This window comes from Camelus bactrianus, unplaced genomic scaffold (genome assembly GCF_048773025.1).
Source record: "Camelus bactrianus isolate YW-2024 breed Bactrian camel unplaced genomic scaffold, ASM4877302v1 HiC_scaffold_28, whole genome shotgun sequence".
In the NCBI taxonomy this organism is placed as follows: Eukaryota; Metazoa; Chordata; class Mammalia; order Artiodactyla; family Camelidae; genus Camelus; species Camelus bactrianus.
This window is the reverse complement of record NW_027413942.1, coordinates 730,414-753,421: the sequence shown is the minus strand read 5'-3', so window position 1 is coordinate 753,421 and position 23,008 is coordinate 730,414. Positions and strand designations below refer to the sequence as shown.

Below are 23,008 nucleotides of genomic sequence, written 5' to 3'. Positions count from 1 at the left end.
ATATATATATAGACATAGATATAGATATAGATATTTTAAATGCTTAGCACCCTCCTGGAGGGAAAAAAAAACAGCAGAAATAGCTCAGTAACTCCCTGGCACCCTGAATGAAGTTCAATCTGGACACTTGAGAAGGACCATTCTGATCCCACCTAGTCACAATCCAGGAGCTCTTTGCAGGGAACAGCTTCATACATTTGTGAAATGCTTTGCTTTCTTCCTTGACTCTAAACCTTGGGACTAGGACAGAAATTAGGGGAAACTTCTCATAAGCTACCAACAACAGAAGACTAGCTGAGCCTAAACAAACAAACAAACAAACAAAGCAATTAATTAATTTTTTAACATTTTTTATTTATTTATAATCATTTTACAATGTTGTGTCAAATTCCAGTGTTCAGCACAATTTTTCAGTCATACATGGACATACACACACTCATTGTCACATATTTTTCTCTGTGAGCTACCATAACATTTTGTGTACATTTCCCTGTGCTATACAGTATAATCTTGTTTATCTATTGTACAATTTTGAAATCCCAGTCTATCCCTTCCCACCCTCCGCCTCCTTGGTTAATCTTTTTAAAGTGTGGCTATGACTGATTCAGCATCCTGGTTACTGTCACGGAGGAAAGCAACCTACCAGTTGCTTGTTAGTGGGAGCCTGATGATTGGCTGCTCAGCCACAGATATCCACAAGAGGGCAGCAGAGGAGTTTGCTTGCTCAAACACAATCCCATATGCCCTATCCTCCAGGGCCTCCATTCTTCCCTCTTCACCCTCTCTTTTAGTTCCCCCCTCAAAATGATCTCCTGCTTTTCAGCTTACTGTGGACAATAAATCTGTTGGATCTCCACCTTCTGTAGACAATGCTCAAACCACTCCTGCCACCTACTGCCAACCATAAACAAACTGAGAAAGTAGCATTTAAACCTTTGTCTTCAATTAAATTGCATGGCGAGTGATTTCCCCAAGTCCCAAAAGGAAACAGGGAAACTATGCAAAAAGTCAAGAAGCCTTGGCTGCTTACTCTCTGAGATTCCCCCAACTTATATCAACTTATCCACTTATTTGTGGTGATACTTTTCTTTGGTTTCAGAAAGCTAAATGGACCACTATCTTGGAAGACCTGGAGGGGTCTCAAATTACTGCTGAGTTCAGTCAGAAAGTAAGAGTTAGAGAAAAAGGGTTAGAAGCCATTCCAAGTTTTATCTTGTTAAAATCGTTTGGTCCTGTGTTCAAAATTGTAAACAACTGAAGGATGAAATGTGGCAAATTAACACCAGCAATTAGAAACTATTTGGAAAGAGCAGTCAAGGCTTGAACTGAATTACTAAAGTAGCCTTTGCTCTAGCCACAGCTTTCTGAATGATATAAGACTTGAGCTTCATGACAGAAAAAAAGTCTACTGTTAAAATGCTGAGGTGCCTTAATTTCAGACATCAGCTCAGCATTGTGAGGGTAACATTTCTAAAAGATAGAAAATTCACTATCAAATCACATGGCTTTACAATTAAAACAATTGCAAAAATCTGAACAAAGACAGGACCCCATAATATGGGCTTCCATTGAACAGAATAATTGCTGGCATTACAAAGAAAATTTCACTGGATTTTGGACTGTCTAGACTCCAAATAGAAAGAAAAGCCCCCAAAACACACAGGAGGAATACTAACTTAGCTCTGAGGAAGCAAGCATTCTTTGACCACAGTTCCCACTAAATTCACAGGGTGAGGTTACCCTTGTGATTTGAAGGGCACCCTACCACATTTCTCTTTAATTTTGGAGTGACATATTTCACTTTTAACACTGCTTCCTTTTCTGGCACCTTCTTCAAAGTCACCAAACTGCCAGTGGTGGGTTTTGATAATTTCCCTCATACTTTGCCTCCCAGCCCCTCAGTATATCTATAAGATCCCTTCTGTGTCAACTCAATTTTCCTCTTAGAACAACTACTCCAATAACTTCATGGATTGGGGTATTATACTTCATTGTGATACTGCAGGACTCCTTTCACAGGTCTCCTATTCATTTCTTTCACTTTTGTTACCTCTAATGACTTTACCTGACTTCCTTAATCTTCTCTGTCCTCTTCAACCTAGTACCAATCTTACTGTGGACTTAAGTCAATTAGTGGACAGGACTTTTCTCCTTTCTAGACAAGGAATTTAACTGAAATTGGGCATGTATGAGGTGGAGAACCCCATAATAGAATGCTATGGTAAGTAGAAGTAGTTCTGTCCATGCGCCCCCCAAGAGCCCCCAATATAATATAACACAAGAGAAACTTGATGGGTGCTAATATTTCAAGAATTATTAGATAAGGTACTCCTAGTTCCTACTTGTATCCCATGCAACACTTTCATTCTGGCTGTTTAAAAGCCAAATGGAAAGGATACTGTCTATTCCAAGACTGGAGATGCTAACATGTTCCCCTTCAAATCTAATAGAACTCTATCCTGAGGTCTATTTAAATGTTCCCATAACTATATACTTCAACCCTCAATCCACCCTTATCAGAATTTCCCCTTCCCACTCTAGCCCTTAAACTCTCTATAATCACTCAGCTTTAGGCTTCTTTTGCCCTTCTGTGGATTTTTGGAAATGTAGGGACCCTAAAAGCGACTACCACATGTGGAAAAGACTAATTGAAAACAGAGTGGATATTTTACCAACTCAAATGAATTTGAAAAATACCCAGATAGCTGTTTGGTGTCTTCCTATTCCCCATTCCAAAATTTAGTTTACAGTCACCTTGACACTTATCCAGATGTCAGGCTTCCTCCCACACTCACAGAGCCCTGCAGACCTGGGCAGATGTCACACACCAAACCAGCCTCTTCCTCACTACCACTGAGTGTATTCCATCACGTTTTGTTTCTCTTTGGCTGATCTAGGAGTTACTGGCAGTGCTATGTTGTTGGGAGTGAGACAGTTACTGGCATAGATGTGTGGATGCATGGCTTGGGGACCAGGCAGGAACCCATGTGGATGATGCATAGACACATGGACAGTACACTGATTCCTTTTCTGCATCTCTGCTTCAAGACAATGAGGATAGTTAGACACTGTTTAACCCAAATGGCACTAGAAGCAGACACTCAGCCTGAGATTCTGGACTTGGACCATTTTACTTGGCTTGTAAGACAATGATCCATATATGAGCTGATGACAACCCCTGGTATATCGTAGCACCACATTTACTTAAACCAGGATGACTTCCCATTGTCCACCTTTGTAAACAATGTCTTACTGGAACATAGTTATGCCCATTTGTTTACCTATTGCATGGATGCTTTCACTGAATAGTTGTGACAGAGACCCTATATCTCAAAAAGCCTAAAATATTTACTATCTGGCCTTTTATGAAGAAGTTCCCATAGACACAGAGAATGCTGAGGAAGGTGGAGAAGAGGAGTAAGGAGAAGTACTCCCTATATACTCACAGTCTGGCTTCCTTGGACATCTCCCTGCTGCACTTCTCATCTTTCCCTTATACGCTGCTCCATTTTCTTTCTCACAAATGTGTGCACCCAGTCACTTTCTTATCTGACCAAATACATCCCTTTGGAACTAGTCCAATTGGCTAAATTCCTGTGGAAAGAGGGTATCTATGTTAGGAGAGGGTCCATGTATTAGGGAAGTACAGGCATGCTGAGCAAAATGCCAATAGTGAGCATCTCCAGATAATACAATGAAGGGTTGTTCATTTCCATCTTTAATCTTTATTTTCTAATTATGATAAAAGATTTTCATTTAGCTAAACATATATATTAAGGAAAAGATGTAAAATGTTAAAAGCCCTTTACTAACAAAAATACCCAGGAATCCCCGCCAAGAGGAAAATGCTTGAAATATACTTGTTGTATACAGCCTTGCTTACATTTGTGCCATGGATTTTCTATTTTTCTTGTTTGCTAAGGAAACTTAAGCCGCCTTTGGCAACTTTACACGGGGGGAGAGATGTATCAAGAGGGGGGGGCTATGAAGGCCTTCCAGTGCAGGGCAGCCCACAGAAAGCAGTGGCATGTGTTAAGATGTGACTATTAAATAGCTTTTTCTAATCTCCTCTCACCATGAACTACACACCCATATTCGAAATGTAATCAGTGGATCTAGTATGACTCTGCTAACTGAAAAACAGCATGAATTACTTTTGATTTCAGCTTCAGTTTTATTACCATCATACTAGATGGACCAAGAAAAGATGAACCTCCTCGCTCTTTTTTAGCTTTCATGAAGGAGAGTCAGACTGGTAGGAGGAGCTAGTGAGCAAGGTGTGAGAGGCACTGAGAACCGTTCTTTTATCCCCAGTGTATGGAGCAGGTATGTACTTGTCTTTTACATGCAGTGCAAAATTGATGTCTTTTCTGTTTTTATTGAAATAGAGTCGATTTACAATGCTGTGTTACTTTCTTCTGTATAACACAGTGATTGATATATATATATTCTTTCTCATTATAGGTTATTACAAGATGCTGAATATAGTTCAATAGGACTTTGTTGCTTATCTATTCTGTATGTAGTAGTTAGCAAGATTGATTTCAGATTCAAAGTGACACCTGAGGAAGGGCAAGTGGCCTGCTGTCTGGCATGCAGGGGTCTGTGGCTGGCTTTAGTTCAAAGGAAGCTCAGCTTCTCTGTATGGACCAGTAGCAGCTGCAAAGTGACAGCCAGACACACTGTGTCCCCATTGATGTGCTTCTCCTTGAAAGAGTCCTCCTGGGGGCCTGCCTGTCTTTCTCTGTCAAGCTCTGTGGGCTGGCGTTAGAATTCAGAGAATAAGACAGTCCCTGGCAAGGAGGTTATAGGGAACTGTCATCTATAGGGATTGTTTCTTTTTAATGTTTCTATTAGTCAATTTAAGAAAGCTCACAGTGAGAGCTCTGTAAATCTATATGTAGAGATAAATTTAGTCCCCTCACCCCTGATCTTTATTTCTTAAACTTTACGATCACATCAAAACTATCTTTCTCTTTCTGTCTCTCTGGCTCCCTCTTCCTCCCTCTTATTCTCTCTCTTCCTCTGTCCCCCAACACCCACCCCCGCATTTGTGGGTTTGTTTTTCATAAGAACATTGGAATCATTTGTAGCATGTTTTGTACATACACAACCTAGGTTTAACAATCCCTCTGGGTGATTTTTTTCTGTAGATCACATTTTGAAAACCAACCAGGAACAGGATTGAATAGCTGCAGTTTGTTAATTTGATGTTAAAAATTATGTGACTTATTCACAGCTAAGAAATCACAGGTCTGTTTCTTTAAAACATTTTTTATTGAGTTATAGTCATTTTACAATGTTGTGTCAAATTCCACTGTAAAGCACAATTTTTCAATTATATATGAACATACATACATTCATTGTTACAAATTTCACTGTGAGATAACACAAGATCTTGTATATATTTCCCTGTGCTATAAAGTATAATCTTGTTTATCTATTCTGCATATGCCAGTCATTATCTACAAGTTTTGAAATCCCAGTCTGTCCCTCCCCCCGCCCTGCCCCCTTGGCAACCACAAGTTTGTGTTCTATGTCTATGAGTCAGTTTCTGTTTTGTATTTATATTCATTTTAAAAATTTTTGAGATTCCACATATGAGAGATCTCATATGGTATTTTTCTTTCTCTTTCTGGCTTACTTCACTTAGAATGACATTCTCCAGGAGCATCCATATTGCTGCAAATGGCGTTATGTTGTCAGTTTTTATGGCTGAATAGTATTCCATTGTACAAACATACCACTTCTTCTTCATCAAGTCATCTGTTGATGGACATTTAGGCTGTTGACATCTCTTGGCTATTGTAAATAGTGCTGCTATGAACATTGGGGTGCAGATGTCTTTTTGAAGTAGAGTTCCTTCTTGATATATGCCCAGGAGTGGGATCACTGGGTCATATGTTATGTCTATTCCTAGTCTTTTGAGGAATCTCCATACTGTTTTCCACTGTGGCTGCACCTAACTGCATTCCCACCAGCAGTGTAAGAGGGTTCCCTTTTCTCCACAGCCTCTCCATCATTTGTCATTTGTGGACATTTGAATGATGGCCATTCTGGCTGTTGTGAGGTGATACCTCACTGTAGTTTTGATTTGCATTTCTCTGATAATTAGTAATCTTGAGCATTTTTTCTTGTTCCTATTGATCATTTGTATGTCTTCCTTGGAGAATTGCTTGTTTAGATCTTCTGCCCATTTTTGAATTGGGCTGTTGGTTTTTTCTTATTATGTAGTATGAGCTACTTATATATTCTGGAGATCAAGCCTTTGTTGGTTTCATCATTTGCAAAATTTTTTCCCATTCCTTATATTTTTGTTTTGTTTTACTTATGGTTTCCTTTGCTGTGCAGAAGCTTGTAAGCTTAGTTAGGTCCTATTTGTTTATTCTTGCTTTTATTTATACTGCTTGTGTAGACTGCCCTAGGAGAATATTTTTGAGCTGTATGTCAGATAATGTTTTACCTATGTTTTCTTCTAGGAGGTTTATTGTATCTTGTGTTATGTTTAAACATTTGATCCATTTTGAGTTTATTTTTGTGTATGGTGTAAGGGAATGTTCTAGCTTCATTGATTTACATGCTGCTGCCCAGTTTTCCCAAAATCATTTGCTGAATAGACTATCTTTATTCCATTGTATATTCTTGCCTCCTTTGTCGAAGTTTAGTTGACCAAAAGCTTGTGAGTTCATTTATGGGCTTTCTATTCTATTCCGCAGACCTGGTTTTTATAAAGCTGTTTCTCTCACATTTTCCTGCAGCTTCCTTTAAGTTTTCCATTTAAAGAGGGGGACTGGACAACACTGGTCATTATAATGTAGCTGTTAGAGGATCCTGTTTTACCTTTGTATTCTTTTCTCCTACAATGAAAAATCAGAAAAAAGGAGATGGTTCAGTAGCAGTGTTTGAATTTTCTTGCTGCTTTGCTCTGAAAAAAAAAATTATAGACCTTGTTTCTTAGTAACCTGAAGTCTGCAGATTGTGTTCAAATATGTAACCCAATTTGTTTAGTGCAATTACTGTGGATAAATCTCCATCTAATTCAGTAAGCATGCACTGAAATCCCATTTTGTGCTGCATTCTATGCTCATATATAAGCTTTTACTTATCTGATTTTATTATCAAAACATCCTCCAGACTGCACTTACCATTTTTTTCATATTACCCCTATAATTATTCTTAAAAACTTAGGTTTAGCTAGGTGAGGCTTCTTGTTTAAGGTCACACAAGTAGTAACTGATAAAGCTGGTATTTTTTAAAAATATTTTTGATAGTATTTGAAGCATCTTGAATACTTGACCTATAAATATGGAACTGAATAGTTGAGACATTTGAATATAATATCATGTTTATATAGTCTGATTATGAAATATGCATAGATATTATAGGGAACTTTTATTATAATGCCAATCAGAAATATGCCAGAAGAACCATGGTATAATTGTGTTTTTAGTACTTAATTTTTAAAATCAAATTTGCCTTGGAAAACAATTACTAGGGAATCTCATATCCTTTTCACCTAGATTTACCCACTGGTGGCATTTTCCTAGATTTGCTTCCTCTCTCTAAATATATGTATATGTCTCTCAATATAATATAAAACAATATTTGCATTTTCATTCTTATTTTCATTTATGGGATTAAGTTGCAAAAATCCTGACCCTTCTTAGCTAAGTATCTTGGCCTAAATCTCTCAAGATTCAGGACATCCCCCTGAAACAGAAGAAGAGTGGCAAGTGGGAGAAGCAGCAAATGTGTGGGAACATTGATCTAAAGTGTGCAGTCTCCTTCTCAAAAAGGGGAGGCAGGAGGGTGGGAAAAGTCTTCAGTAGTTTACCTATGAGGATGATGTTACCTGTGCGTTTTTCCATACATAGACTTCATTATGTTCAGGTAGTTTATTTTTATTCTTAATTGTATTTTGTTTCGTTTTCACATATTTGTAGACTTTGCAGTTTTATTCCATCTATTAATTTCCAGTTTCATTTCATTGGGTTCAGAAAAGATACTTTGTATGAGTTTAACCTTTTAAAATTTGTTGACTTGTTTTGTGGCCTAAAATAGGGTCTATCCTTGGAAATATTCCATGCCCATCTGGGAAAACGTGTTTTCTCTTGTTGTTGGATGAGAGTGTTCTGTATATGTCTGTTAGGTTCAATTAATTTATAGTGTTATTCAAGTACTCTGTTTTTTCTACCTATTATTGCAAGTAAGGTATTAAACTATTGTATTATTGTTAAGTGATCTGTTGCTCAATATTGTCAATGTTTATTTCACATATTTTGGAACTCTGAGGTTCAGGTATACATATTTAGAATTGTTTATCTTCTAGATAAACTTGACTCTTTTAACATAATATCCTTCTTTGTCTCTTTTAACAGTGCTTGAAATAACTTTTTTATCTCATATAGATATAACCACAACAGTACTCTTTTTGTTGTTATTTGAATAGAAAATCTTCCTGGGGTGTACAGTAAGGTGGTAGTTGCTCAGGCTGACCTGTCTCCAACCTGTCTGGTGGCAAACCCACACCCATTCACTCCTTCTAGTCTAGGCTTCTCCAGCCTTTCTATCTGTTTCAGTCTTTCTCCAAGTAGCCAAGGGGATTTGTCTCCTCTGTGCAGGACCCCAGGACTGGGATGCCAAGTCTGTGGATTGACCTACTCACTCCTCAGGGTTAGGGTCTATTTGCACAGTCTTCCATTTCCTCTTAGTCCTTCCCTAGGTGCACAGGTCCCAACCTGAAGTTTTTACTCCTCCCTAATTATGTGGAAATATCTCTTGAACTCTTGTTTGTATAGGAGTTCTGCCAGTTTTCAGTCACTTTTCTGTGAGAAGTTATTATCCCTCATCTTGACCCCCCTCCTCTGGAAACAGTATTCTTCTTTGGTAGGTTACCCCCTACCCCATCACTCAGTTTTTAGCAATTTAAACATATCATTCCACTGCCTTCTGGCCTACAAATATTTTGTTGATAAATTGACTGACAATCTTATTGGATGTGATGAGTTACTGCTTTTTGTCACTTTCAAGATTCTCTCTTTGTCTTTTGACAGTTTGATTAAAATATGCCTCAGCATTGGTCTCTGATTATTTATCCTACTGGAGTTTGTTGAATATCTTGCATTTGTAGATTTATATATTTCATTGCATTGGGAATTTTTTAGCCATTATTTCCTCAAATAATCTCTCTGCCCTGCCTCTCCCTTCTGCTTTAGGGACTGTCATAATGTATATACCTGTCTATGTGGCAGTATTCCATAAGTTTGTTAGGCTGTATTCACTTTAACAAAATTATTTCTTCCTTCTGCTCCTGAGACTTGATAATTTCAAATGTCCTGTCTTCAAGTTTGCTGAGTCTTTTTGCCTGTGCAAGTCTAATCCCCTTTATATGTATTCAAATGCTCTTCCCCTGAGCTTTACCACCAAGTCTAATTCTCTGTAGAAAATGTGTAAATTCATTCATTGTATTTTCCAGCCTCAGAATTTCAGTTTGGTTCCTTTTTTAATTATTTTTATCTCCTTGTTCATTTTCTAATTTTGTTCATATATTGTTTTTTCTGATTTATTTTGTTATTTTTCTGAGTTTTCCTTTAGCTTTTTAAGCATATTTTTAAAAAGTTATTTTAAAGACTTTGCCTAAAACAACTAATGCACATGTTTCCTCAGGGTTTTTTTTTTTTTTTTTTTTTTTTTTTTTTTTTTTTACCACTTTATATTCTTCCTTTGGAAGGGCCATATTTTCATTTATTTTGTATGCCTTGTGATTTTTGTTGTTGTTGTTGAAAAATTGGATAGTTATTTATCTATTTATTTATTTAAATGAAGGTACTCAGTATTTAACCCAGGATCTTGGACATGTTAAGTACATGCTCTACTACTGAGTTATTACCCTCCCACCCCTGAAAATTGAGCATTTATGAAAGCAGTCACCTTTCCCATTCTTTGCATACTGCCTTTTGACAAGGAAGTCTTTTCCTAAGCTGGCTCTTGATTTTGAAACTTGGGATTAAGCTTAAGAGAAGTTGTAAAGTCTTTTTGGCTTTTTTGAGCATGCATCTTCCCTGGGCCTGTGTTTTGCTTTTTCAGTTTTTCCATATATGTGCTCCTTTTAAGTATATTAATTTCCCAAAGGATGTCTCCTTTGAACTTTTGATTGTCTATTGTGTGACTCCACCCTGAAAAGAAAAAGAAAAATTCAGTTTCTCTTCTCAACTTTCTATTCTCTATACTTATTTCTGGTCACCACATACGTGAGCATTTTTTCACAATAAGCAATTCTGACCCTAACTTCCAAGAGTTACTTTATACCCTACAGATTAAGGGCTCAGTCCCACAAGACCTCTCCTCACTTCAGATGCAATTACAAATCCAGGTTGTCACCTGTGCTTCTGACTAACTGGCTGTACATTGGAGTTTCCCATCTCTTCCCCAGGTTCAATGATTTGCTAGGATGGCTTAAGAACTCAGGAAGGATAATTTGCTTACTAGATTACTGGTTTATTTTAAAAAAGGATACAGCCTATAAACAGCAAAATAGGAGATGCAAAGGGAAAGATATAAAGAAAAACATGTGGAGCTTCCATGACCCCTTTGGATGTGCCACCTTCTAACAACATTCACATATTCATCAAGCCAGAAACTCTCTGAACCATTTCAGTTAGGTTTTATTTATTTTTTTAATGGAGGACTTCTTAGGTAGATATGGTTGAGTAAACTATTGGTCATTGGTGATTAACTCAACTTTCAACTCTTCTCTGCTCCCCAGTGGTTGGAGCATCAGGCTAAATGTTGCAACTTTCTAATAACATTGATTCCTCTAGCAAACAACTCCATTGTAGTGATCTAGGGGCTTTACAAAATCACTTCATTAACATAAACTCAGTTGTTGTTGAAAGGTGCTTGTTATAAATAACAAAAGACTCTCCTTTCATCTTTATCAATCTGGAGCTACTTTAGGAATTGAGGACAAAAGACCAAAAGTTACAAGAAAAATAATTTCATCTCTCTCATCACATAGGGTTTTAAGAGCTATATACCAGGAATAAGGACAATGATCAAATTTGTATTTCTTATTATACATCTCAATATCACACACCCATAATATCTTGTCATAGGTGTCTGCAGGTCATTCTCCCTGCAGCTTTCCCAAGCAATGCCCACTGCTTCTCCCTGCCTTAGATCCAAATAAGGGAAAAGATAACAGTCCTTCAGGCAGCCCATGAGATGTCAGAACATTGTAAATGCAGTCTGCTCTGCTCTGTTTATTTTGAAAAAGGGAATTGGAAACTCAACTGATGCATTAGATAGTCTATTTTATATATTCACTGGTAACCTCTTGCTCTAGGCATCTGTGGAGCTGTCTCTCCACATTTTTCCTTGAGAAATACCTGCTGCTTCTTTCCACCTGATATCCAAGTTTTACCACCACCTACCCCTCTGCCACCCTTCCCTGAGTTTCATGTGAGGTGAAACAGAGACCTGAAGAGGCAGCCCTGACATGTTAGAACATTATAAATTTCCCTCTCTCTGAATCAGGGGAGGGAATAGGGAAATTTTTTGCCACTTCCTTAAAGACCTTACCACAATGGGGACCGAGGCCAACAGAAAAACCACAGAATTTCCTACCATTTTGAATGAGGCTGTTTGTTGATTTGGTATTTGATTGGTTGCTTTGGACCTTTGACTGTTTTATGGAACTACTGTAAGGTTATTCTAGCCAGTATTTTGGTTGTTGTTTATATCTCCTTGGGGAAACAAGAGCTTAGAGTTTGCTAGTCTGTCATTTTGCTCAAGTATGTAGATTTTCAATCCTTTCTCAATGACATTCACTCAGCCTTTGTGAGAACCACTTACCTCATTTCCAAAGTAGTTATATTAATTTCTAACTTTCAGTCTCTTGTGAATATCAGTTTAGCTGAATATGTAAGTTATTATCAAAGGGCTTGGTATATTGTAGGCCTTCAGTGCATCATAAGAATAACTTTAATTATATTATTATTTTGAAATAACACTTTGGAAAGTGATATTATATTATTTCACTACCAATACCATGAGAGACTTGAGGGAATGATGGGGGAAAACCTCTACAGTATGCTAATTCTAGGTTACATTTTGTCTAATGGAAAGCACAGAACTCTTACTTACCATATCCTAAGTTGATAGATGCTTTGTATAAGTCTGAGTTAGAGAATGACTTTATAATCTGATTTCCACTAAGAAGCTCTTCTAGGTTGGCAGGTTGCCATGGCATCCAGACCCAAAATGATGAACCCCATTTGTCTCCTGGAAAGTGTCAAGGTGCTTTCAGTGAACCAAAAATCTCTGCAGATTCTTGGTGAGATTTCTTTGCCAGTGCTGATGGTGGCCATCGTAGGACCATATCATACAGGCAAATCCTACTTGATGAGCCATCTTGCAGGTCAGAATCATGGTGAGTGTTGTACTGGGTCAAGGACCAATTGCTTGATTCTAGCTAATACCTCAACTTCTTAATTTTTGTCCTGATCATGTGTAGGGAGAACCAAACTTCTCTTAACAAATCAACTTTCCACTCCTATTTCTCACTGCTAAACCACTGTCTTACTGTAATTCATTATCATATTGTATGTTTTATTCCTGTAAAGCAAAATTTCTCCTACCAATTCTCACAATCCTACCTTATTTTACATGCTTAAGCACTGGACTCTTGCAATTGTGTCTACTCGCTCTTGAAACATATTTTGCGTTTTTATGGACTATTCTTATCTACATATAAATGTGTTCAAATGTCTATAATCTTAAAAATATTTCCTATATGTCATATACTACTGTGGCTAACACTTCTCCCCACTTTTGAAAAATTTCTCTGACAAAAAATATAAACTTGATTTTTTTTCCACCTTTTTCTCTTCCCATTTCTGTCTTCAGTCCATTTCTCTCTGGCTTTGAAACTCACCATTCTTTCAAGATAATCTTTTTATGGTTATCAGTGACTTCCATTTTGTCTGATTCATGGATTCCCCTTTGCCTCTATGTTGAGCCCTTGCTTGGTATCTTTATCACAATTAATATTCCTTCCTCCTTGAAACAGATGACACACAAAGTAGGACATTCTTGAGGAAATGGAGAAAACACCAACTCGTATGCTGGGATACTGACATTCCAATAGATCTGACTCTGTAGCCCCTTGGTTGTTTAGATTATCTGCTCTAACTGAATGCTGCTTTCTCCCCTCTCCTCACAGGCTTTCCTCTAGGCTCTACAGTGCAATCTGAAACCAAGGGCATCTGGATGTGGTGTGTGCCTCACCCACGCAAGCCAAATCGTAGTCTGGTGGTCCTTCTGGACACTTAATGCCTGGGGGATAAGTGAATGGAAAAGCAGAAATTCACAGTTAAATACTTTTTATTCTGGATTTTCCCCTTATCTCTCCATGGTCCTAGAAATTTTACTGCTTTAATCTGTAAAAATCTAGAAATCAATTATAGTAAATAAGGCAAACTATGTTTTGTTTGAATCTCACTTCTAGGTAAGATATCATGGTGTCTTAGATAAATTCTTTTATTTCTTGGCACTGTGTGGATGACTTGATTACATTTTGTAAGTCATTATTGAGCAGCTGAGTTACAGGCCTTTGGACTTAGAATTGTAGATATCAGTGACCAATGTAAAGGTCCTGCCCTAAAAGAGTCTTTAGTTCAATTGATAAGACCACATTATCTGCAGTCAGATTTAGTACCATGTAATTGGGAAAGAAGCAGGCTGGATGGAAGTAGAAATTACATTGCATTGCAATCCCCAATTTCTTGGAATTTCATGGGAGCTCCATGGCTGGAATGGCTTTTTTGAGTTATCCTGAGTTTGGGACAGGGGTGCTGATACATTTTTGAAGAGCTGCTCCAGAAGCCTTTCTAATTAAGAGGGCTGACACCTGAAGACTGTCTTCCACCAGCACTCCCAACAGCTGGGGGAATAAGTCCTTCAGTTTTGAAAGGCAATCCAGGCAGCACCTGACTGATTTTGAGAACTTACAGTTAAGCATAACTAAGAAAGAGGAGAAGTATCAATCTGTGAGTGAGGAAAAATTTGTGATTCACCTTCTTAGCTACAAGGTGAAGAATGTATTTGAGGGTTGGATTTAAGGGACGGGTTTACATTTTCCATGATGTAGTTCATCAACTACTCACAGAGTGTTCTGGAAATCTGTGAGACACCTCTGAATGTGCAAGTTCTATAAAAGTAAGTTTTTGTCCTACATGAAACATTTTAAAATGGATTTTTGGTGTTTTAGCTTTCTGCTAATGGGTGAAATGAACTATCCCTCCTTTCCCCCTTTTGAGATTTATTTGGAAATAATACCTACATTTTTATAGCTCTCTTTTTTTTCCTCAATGGGAGTTAGAAAGTGTGTGCTTATTTTTAAAGCCATATATCAAATAATGATATAATCTTCTTGTTGAAATAATTGTTTGTCATAACTGCTATTGCTTCTTATCCTAATTGATTATATTTAAAAAGTGGGTTTTGGGGAAAGAAAGTAATGAATAGACTCTTATCCCCCCAAACTCCCATTTTGAATCTTCTCAACATAAACCACAGTTTTTGCATTTGCACTGGGAGCAACTTTACATGCCATTTATAATAAAAAACAATTTCCAGTTTATGCCATTATTTAGACAATGCTATGATTTATACAAATTTGCCTGGGCTTTAAGGCTCTTGATTAGGCTGCATGAAAGCTCACCTTATCTTCTCCACTTGCCCTCTGCCCTGAAATGACTCTAACTACAAGACCCCTGTCTTCTCCCATCTCTAATTTTGTTTCTCTGGGTTTTCCTGTCTATGGGATCACCTTCATTTCTTCAGTTCCACATTTACCAGTTCTTTAATATTCAGCTCAAGACTTTGAGGAAGCTTTCAGATTATAAATTATTTCTCCAAATTTCATAGCTCTGTTCTTCCTTGATAGACTTCTAAATTTTAATTTAGTGTTATAGCTATAGGTTTCACTGCTTATATACATTACTGAGAGTAAGCCTTTTACAGATACTTCTATCTTTGTTGCAATACTGTTATGGATGTTTGTCCACTGCTTTGAAATAGTCATGTTAAAAGAAATAATTTTCATTTTTAGCATTGCTTTTTTAAAATCTAAGAACAGTGGGGGATATTTAGTAGCTTCCTGCAATTATTTATTGATTGCATATAATTTAAATACCCAGTTATGCCAACTATGGTGTATTTTATATGGACTCTGATTAATAAATATATGCAGAATGAATAAGTGCCCACACTCATCACTGAATTCCTAATTACACAACAGGGGCTGTATTAGTTTTCCTGTATATGTTATTTTACTTTATCCATTTGAGGAAAAAGAAAGTACTGTGAACATTAGAATTCTTCTATATATGAAAAATTTGCAAACACAAGAAATGTCTCTGTAATTGTCAAAGTTGATATCTGCATTTACATCTGTCTTCAATTTCTTTGCATGGTGAGTATGTTAGCTGAAATAATAAATGAAACCATGATTGAAGAAGTGTACAGATGAATTTTTAATGTAGGGGTAAACTTCTAACACTCTTTTTCTAATGTGCTTTCTAGGATGAGTCTAAGAAGGATTCATGGATCTTTGCCCTGACCGTGGTTCTGTGCAGTAGCTTTGTCTAGAACAGCATGAGCACCATCAACCACCAGGCCCTGGAGCATCTGCAGTATCCTTCCAGGTCCTGAAACACCATGTTTCACTGAATTCATGGGGATGAGGATAGAGTCAGTCTCTCCCTTCCTGTCATTATTTTCTTGGGTGGAGCAGAGGGGACCCATGGCAAAAGAGTGTGTTTATAATATTTTTATACTAGAGAAATGTGGGAATTTTTGGTAGTGAGTTTCTTTTCCCTAACCAAATCTTAGTTATGTGACAGAGCTTGCAAAACATCAGGGCAAAGTCCTCTCAAACACCTGATAGAGTAGAAGATTCCACAGAATTTGTGAATTTCTTTCCAGAATTTATCTGGACTGTATGGGATTTCACCCTGGAGCTGCAGTTATGTGGTCAGTCTATCACAGAAGATGAGTACTTGGAGAATGCCCTGAAGCTGATTCCAGGTATCAGAGTATGGCCTGGGCAGTGTACGGTCCAATAGAGTGTGGGATCTTCTAAACAATAACCCTCATCTCTGTAATTGCATTTGTATTTGAGACTAAATCAAAGTCTGTGGAAATGGTGGCTGGAAAGTGGGTTGCAAAGATCTAGTGGCTACAGTTAAAGTTTACTCAAGAAAAGTAAAGTGTAAAGTGAAATTACTCAAAACCAATTTGTTTTTTATACATCTTTAAATTTAGCATCCAGGTTTAAATGGGTGCTGAAACATTCTAAAGACTGGACGCTGTGTTTCCTATTCCTTCAATTTGCCTCTGTTGAAGAAAACAACTAATCAGCTAATTGTTAGACATGAAACTGCAGTGAAAAGCTTATCTAAAGAACAAAATGTAGATTTCACATATTATTCTTTTCAAAGAGGGATATAAAAATTTCTAATCCTGTATAATTATATCATCTACAAAATGATTGTATGTTCTAAATAAACCTGAAGAAGTGACTGTCTTTACAATCTATGCCTTTTCAATAATACTGACAATTATTAGAACATTCATTTTACCTTCCACATCATAGCTTTCTCCTAATTCCCACATGTTTACCCATGAATTAATTACAAGGTAAAAAATTATTTTCATGGGTTACATTTCCAAGGATGTGTGTCTATTGAAACCTTGAGAGAAATATCAATCCCAATTTAGTCATTCTTCTTTTCACATTTCTATTTATGATTTCTCAAAACAGCTATTAAGAAATTGGCTGGCAGGAGAGGACCAGATATAATCATTTACCTCAAAGAGTTTATAGATTATTGGTGATACCTTAAAATTACATTTCAGGTACATTTATACTTCAGAGGATTTACTAAAAAATAGATAAAACTGCATCAATTATTTTTAGCATCAAAACAGTTTTTCTTAAACAATGAGGATGTCATTCATAATATTCCAATTACTGTCCATGATCCCTTGTTTGTAGCTCTCCTTTTTGGTTCCACAGCTCAATTCCTACATGAGGTTGAGTTGAGCAGAAAGTTTCATGTGACCTTTCATTTTTTAGCTGCTAGTAAAGCAAACACATCATAGACAACCACTCTACTATGTGCATGTCTGGAGAGACCAGCCATAGGTTTCTTTTACTGGATCAGATGTCTCCCTAAATTTCTCTGCAGTTATATCATTGGTATAAGTCTGATGTGCAAATAAGTATTGAATGTCTATGTTAAAAGAGTTCTATGTGTAGAAATGGCAAAGACACACAAATCCCTGCCATGAACACCTGTAATCCCCTCACCTCAAGACTCTACACACTCTAATCCCTGTTTTTCTGTCCCTCAGGGAAGAATCCCAAAGCCCAAACATCCAATCTACCCAGAGACTGCATCAGGCATTTATTTCCAAGATGGAAGTGTTTTGTCTTTGACTGGCCAACATAGGAAAAAAAAATTCTAGCCAATATTGTGATGGTATCTGAAGACCAACCGGATCCTAAATTCCAGGAGCAAACAAAAAATTTCTGTTCTTACACCTTCATTGATGCAAGGACCAAGACCATCACAGAAGGAATCATGGTCACTGGGAAAGGTGAGTCTCTTTTTCCCATTTCCATGAGGACTGGTATATGTTGAATATTTTATATAATGTGCTTTCTAGTATTTTTGTTTGATTCTATAAAGAATTCTGATTTTACAGACATTTATACTCCATGAATAAATCTGTATACTTTATAATTATCTCACTTTGGGGGATTTACAAATTCCTTCCTCAAATTGCAATTTTTGTCAATGATATCGGTGGCTCCCACTTATCTGAAAACATTCTCCACTTAGAATATAATCACTCTTTTGGTGTAAAAACAGAATACTGCATGTTTTCAAAGGAAGTCCTATACAATAAGTGTTCTTCACAAGGAGAATTCAAAAGATATTTTGAGAATTTAGAGTGGTCCAAAAATAAATATTAGCCCATAAATCACTGAAAATCAATTCAAAGCCTCAGAATTAGGAATAAATTAAACATGGTACACTTTGCCTCATCTGTCTATCTATGTAATCTATATTGCTTTCAATTTTTAAAATGAGAAACTGTATTTTCCAGGTAGCCCCTAGTATGTTAGATAGAAGTAGATATTAACTTTTTTAGTCCTGTGGCCTGGAAAACCATAAAAATGAAGAGTCAGTAGGAAAATGAAGGTGATAATAGTAGTGGAAGGTAGGGGTGCATGTGTGTGTTTGTGTGTGTGCATGTGTATATGACCCTAGAAGCATAGTCTCAGAATCCTGGAGCCATTGACTGATAACTTGATATTTAGCCCCTAAATTTCCTGGCTTCTTCAGGGCTGAGGACTCTGGTTGTGACCTACCTGGATACTAGCATTAGCGGAGCAGTACCTCGCTTGGAGAACGCAGTGACAACTCTGGCCCAGCTGGAGAACTCAGCTGCCATTCAGAAGGCAGACAACCACTACAGCGAGCAGATAGCCCAGCGAGTGAGCTTCCCCACAGACATGCTGCAGGAGTTGCTGGAGGCGCACGCTGCCTGTGAGAGGGAAGCCCCTGCAGTCTTCATGGAGCACTCCTTCAAGGAAGACAAGCAGGAGTTCCAGAGGAACCTTGTCATAATCTGTCTTAATATTTACCTTTTGTCGCCTCCCCTTGAAGAATGAAGCCTAGAAGTGTTGTTACCGGTCCCACGGCTCATCTCTCACTCAAGGATAAAGTAGTCCATGTTCTCATGAGGGACAGAGTTTCAAAGGACTACATTTCCTTCTTTTTTGACTGCCAGAACTCAGGCAGTTTATCTGGAACTCCCTTTGACCTTCAATGAAAAATCAGTATAGATATCCTCTTGAAATAAATACTTCTGTGGATTCCAAGCCTGTCCAGAACACCCAAGACATTCTTTAGCTGGCTTCTTTTTCTGTGAACACACTCCTATGGCTGGGAACCAAAATTTCTCTTTTCAGATCCACATCTCAGGCCACTTTCAGCTTAGGTTGCTCCTTGTATCTATCATTGAATACAGACAGAATCACTGAGTGTGGCAGCTTCAAGGAACCAGAGAGATTAGGTAATGCAACTCCAACAGCTCAGATGAAATACCCAAAGGACGTTAGGGAACTTCCCCATGGTCTTCCAGAGTTTTCAGAGCTGTGAATAAATCAAATCTTGTGACTGCTGTTTTATTACATGTCCTCCAACAGAATACTTTTCTCATGAGGAACACAGTTACACCAATTCTTCTACCAGATCCTTTGGAAATTTACTTCCTCTGTTCCTTGCTTCTGGTGACAGCCCTCTATCTTTCTTCCCTCTAGGAAATCATAAAGAATAAGAAAGATGATTTCTTGATGCACAATGAAGAGACATCAATCAAATATTGCCAGACTAAACTTGATCAGCTTTCAAAGACACTAATAAAAAGTATACCAGCAGGAAATTTCTCTGTTCCTGGAGGTCATGAACTCTACAGGAAAGCAAAGGAAATTATTGAAAAGGAATATCACCAAGTGCCCATGAAAGGAGTGAAGGTGAGGAATAAAGGAAACATGGGGAACCTACAGAATAGTCAAAGGGCTATACTGAAAATCTGAGAGTGCAGCTCCATGCATGCATAAAGAGAGAGTACGGGGCCATTCAAACAGCTTTGGCTCTTAAGGTTCACTGCATGCTATTTATTCCTGAAGAGAGTACAATTGTCAACTCCCAACCATGAGTACAGATTTCTTAAATCCAGAGACAGAACATAAATTATTCATTTTTTTTTTTTACTCAACAACATATTTGACGTGTTGAGCACTGACAATTTACAAGTCAGTCTTTGTATACAAGGATGATCACAATTGAGACAGGAATTCAACTACATAGACAAGTTATAACACTCAGGAAAGAGCTACTTAGGTGTTAGAAACAAACATCATCATCATCATCATCATCATCATCATCATCATCATTATCATCATAATTAAAAAACAACAATACTAATGCAACTAATATATATTGAACAGTTGTTTCCTATAGCCAAAATGTTAAACTCTTTCCCTAGACTCTTTAGTTTAATCTTTCAAATAACATTAAGAAGTATCTACATTATCAACATTTTAAAGATCTGGACTGAGAAGCATAGGCAGGTTAAAATAAGTTGTCTAAATTTATAACCAGCTAGTGGCAGAGGAGAAGAGCAGCAAAATTTAGAGGCACTATTTCACACTGGGAAAACAGATATGTACAAGCACCAGAGATTTGGATTTGTAGAACTGAACATGGTTCTGACTGGCTGGAATCTAGAGTGGGGAGAAGGAAGTAGCACTGGGCAAGTGACTGGAGGGAGACAGGTCAGTCTAAGGAGCTTGGACTCATTGTAAGGAACCACTATGGAACTTTAAACATGAAGCAAAAGTTACATGGAATTAGTTGTCTTTGCAGCACTAATTTACTTATTCGAAATCTAATTTCTGTGCTCCTCCTTGGTTCCTCAGGGAAATGAGTTCCTCCAGAGATCTCTGCAGTCCCAGGTGGCAATAGAGAAATCCTGCAGGCAGATAAAGCCCTCAATGATGGGGAGAAGCCCATAGCAGGTACAGGGTAGGGCTGGGCTCACAGTGGGATGTGTATGTTCTTGCAGTGCCCTCTGACAGGTGTGAGAGCAAAACCTTCCCAATACAGGAGCTTCCTTCCTTTCTGTGGAACAACCCTGCTGCGTCTGGAAACAGCAAAGGGAACTGTGATTGGATGCCAGACAGAGAGAGCCTTTTCTCTCACATTCTGAAGTGTGGTCTTGATGGTGTGGACACGGGGTGGGGGGGAAGACTTCGGAGATTTCCTACCACTCTCTTCAATTTGGTTTGGCCTCTGAGCTCAAGAGGGTGGAGGTCAATCGTTGCCTATTTTTTCCCTCTCTAATGCCTCCCTGGGGCAGAGGAATGGACCAGGAATGAGACAGCTGATAAGGAACAGGAGCTGCTGAAACAGAAACTGCAGGAGCAGCAGCAGCAGGTGGAGGCTCAGAAGAGAAGTCTTCAGAAACACATAGTCCAGATGATGGAGAAGCTGGTGAGGGAAAGAGAAAACCTGCTAAGAGAGACAAACAAGATATTGGAGCATCAGCTGAAGGTGAATCAGGCTGTGGCAGTAGTAGAGCTTGATAGATTTGCCCTGGTACCTCAGGAAGGGATGGGTGAAGGTTACAGCAAGATCATGCAGAGATCAGAAGTGCATCTACTGCTTGGGATTTATTAAAACCCTGAAGCCTTTGAATCCTTCCAAAACCTTTAAATTCGTCTCTGTAAGTAGACTTTGGAGCGTTCAGGATGAGTATGCCCCCCCTACTCCAAGCCCTCAGAGAATATAAATAGGGTTGAATAGCCACTTAGAGAAATTTAAAATGATCTCACAGGGCTTGATTGAACAGATATTCCAAATATGTGTGTTTAATATGAACAACAAATAGTATGGTTTACCAAGATCACTACATTTTACCAGGAGCCCTGTTCAGCCCAAGGCCCTGAGGTAGGTCTCTGCTGACATAAAACTACCAGAAATGTCCAGAATTAAAAATACAGGGAAGTGGCAGCTTTTAATCTTGCTGCATTGCCTCCAGGTTTGTATAGATTCCCAAGCTATCATGTGGCTTGGAGGGATTTCTCTCATTATTCATCTGAACATGATTTATAAGAGATTTCTATAATTTGTGGACCATGTGTTTATAACAGATTTCTATAATATGGGTGAAAGTACCATCCTGAGTGGAACTGAGAATTAGTGCTGTCAGACCAAGGCTACCTCTCATTTGCATTTTTTGACTGGAAAATATTACATTTGTCCTCATGCCAGGCTTAGCCTCCTGGCAAAACCCTAAGATATATGAATATTATTAAGGCTGTAAACTACACTTTCTCTTAATATTTAGGTCCAAACCAGGAAATATTCCTTGTTACAAGAGTCTCCTTTCATGATTAAGAGAGAACAATTTTAGGAATAAAACAAAGAGTCTGACAAAGTTTTAAAGTTTGACAAAATGTAATCCTTGAAAAAATGGGGGATTTAAAAAGTTTTACTTCCTTCCTCACTTTTTTTTTTTTAGGTCCAAGAAGATCTGTGTACTGAAGGATTTAGAAAGAAATGTGAGAAGATGAAAACAGAGATAAATCATTTGAGAAAGAGAATTGTTGACACTAAAAATGATGATCGTTCCTTGCTTGCACAAGCCTTGGTCAACCTTTGCAAAATAATCACTTCATTATTGCCTGCCCCAGCTAACATTCTTGGTAATGTTATGAAAGTATTGGGCTCACTATTTAAAAAGATGTAGCTTTCCTTGTAAAGAAATTAGATATATAATATATTATACATGTATATTCTCTGGCCTATTTCTGATGTGCATGCTTTTCACTTTCATTCAGCAATGCTTTAAGTATAAAAAGTGATTTCTAGAGGATATTGATGCCTGGCCCACATTAGATAGAATAAATGCATGGACACTTTGATTTAGTGTGTTCACTTTTAGGAAATATATATGTGTGCAAAATCATATATATGTGTATGTACATACATACAAGAATTTCACTGAGGCTTCACTTCTAATGGCAAAAGATTGGAAACCACTTAATGCTCATTTATGTAATTTGGTAATATATATTTTGCATGCAAACATACTAGAATACTAGATTGCTAGTAAATAGATAGTGGAGCTCTATTTGTATAAATATAGAACAATCTGGAAGATAGATTGTAGAGTGAAAAAATGAGGCACAAAACAGTTTGTATAATGTGTTCACCATAAAAAAAAATGCAATTATTATGGGCACTCATACACATGTATATATAGCACATTTCCGGAAAATTCATTAGAAATTGGTATCATTGGTTCTTCCTGAAGAGGACAGCTTGGCATCAGGGATAGAAAGGACACATGCTTTTCATTATATACA

General features: G+C 37.6%; 1 pseudogene; it reads left to right on the top strand.

Annotated features, from left to right (window-relative positions):
* Positions 1-12,243: 12,243 nt before the first annotated feature.
* On the top strand, positions 12,244-22,877 carry LOC141576743 (guanylate-binding protein 6-like; annotated as a pseudogene).
* The last annotated feature ends 131 nt before the right edge of the window (positions 22,878-23,008 follow it).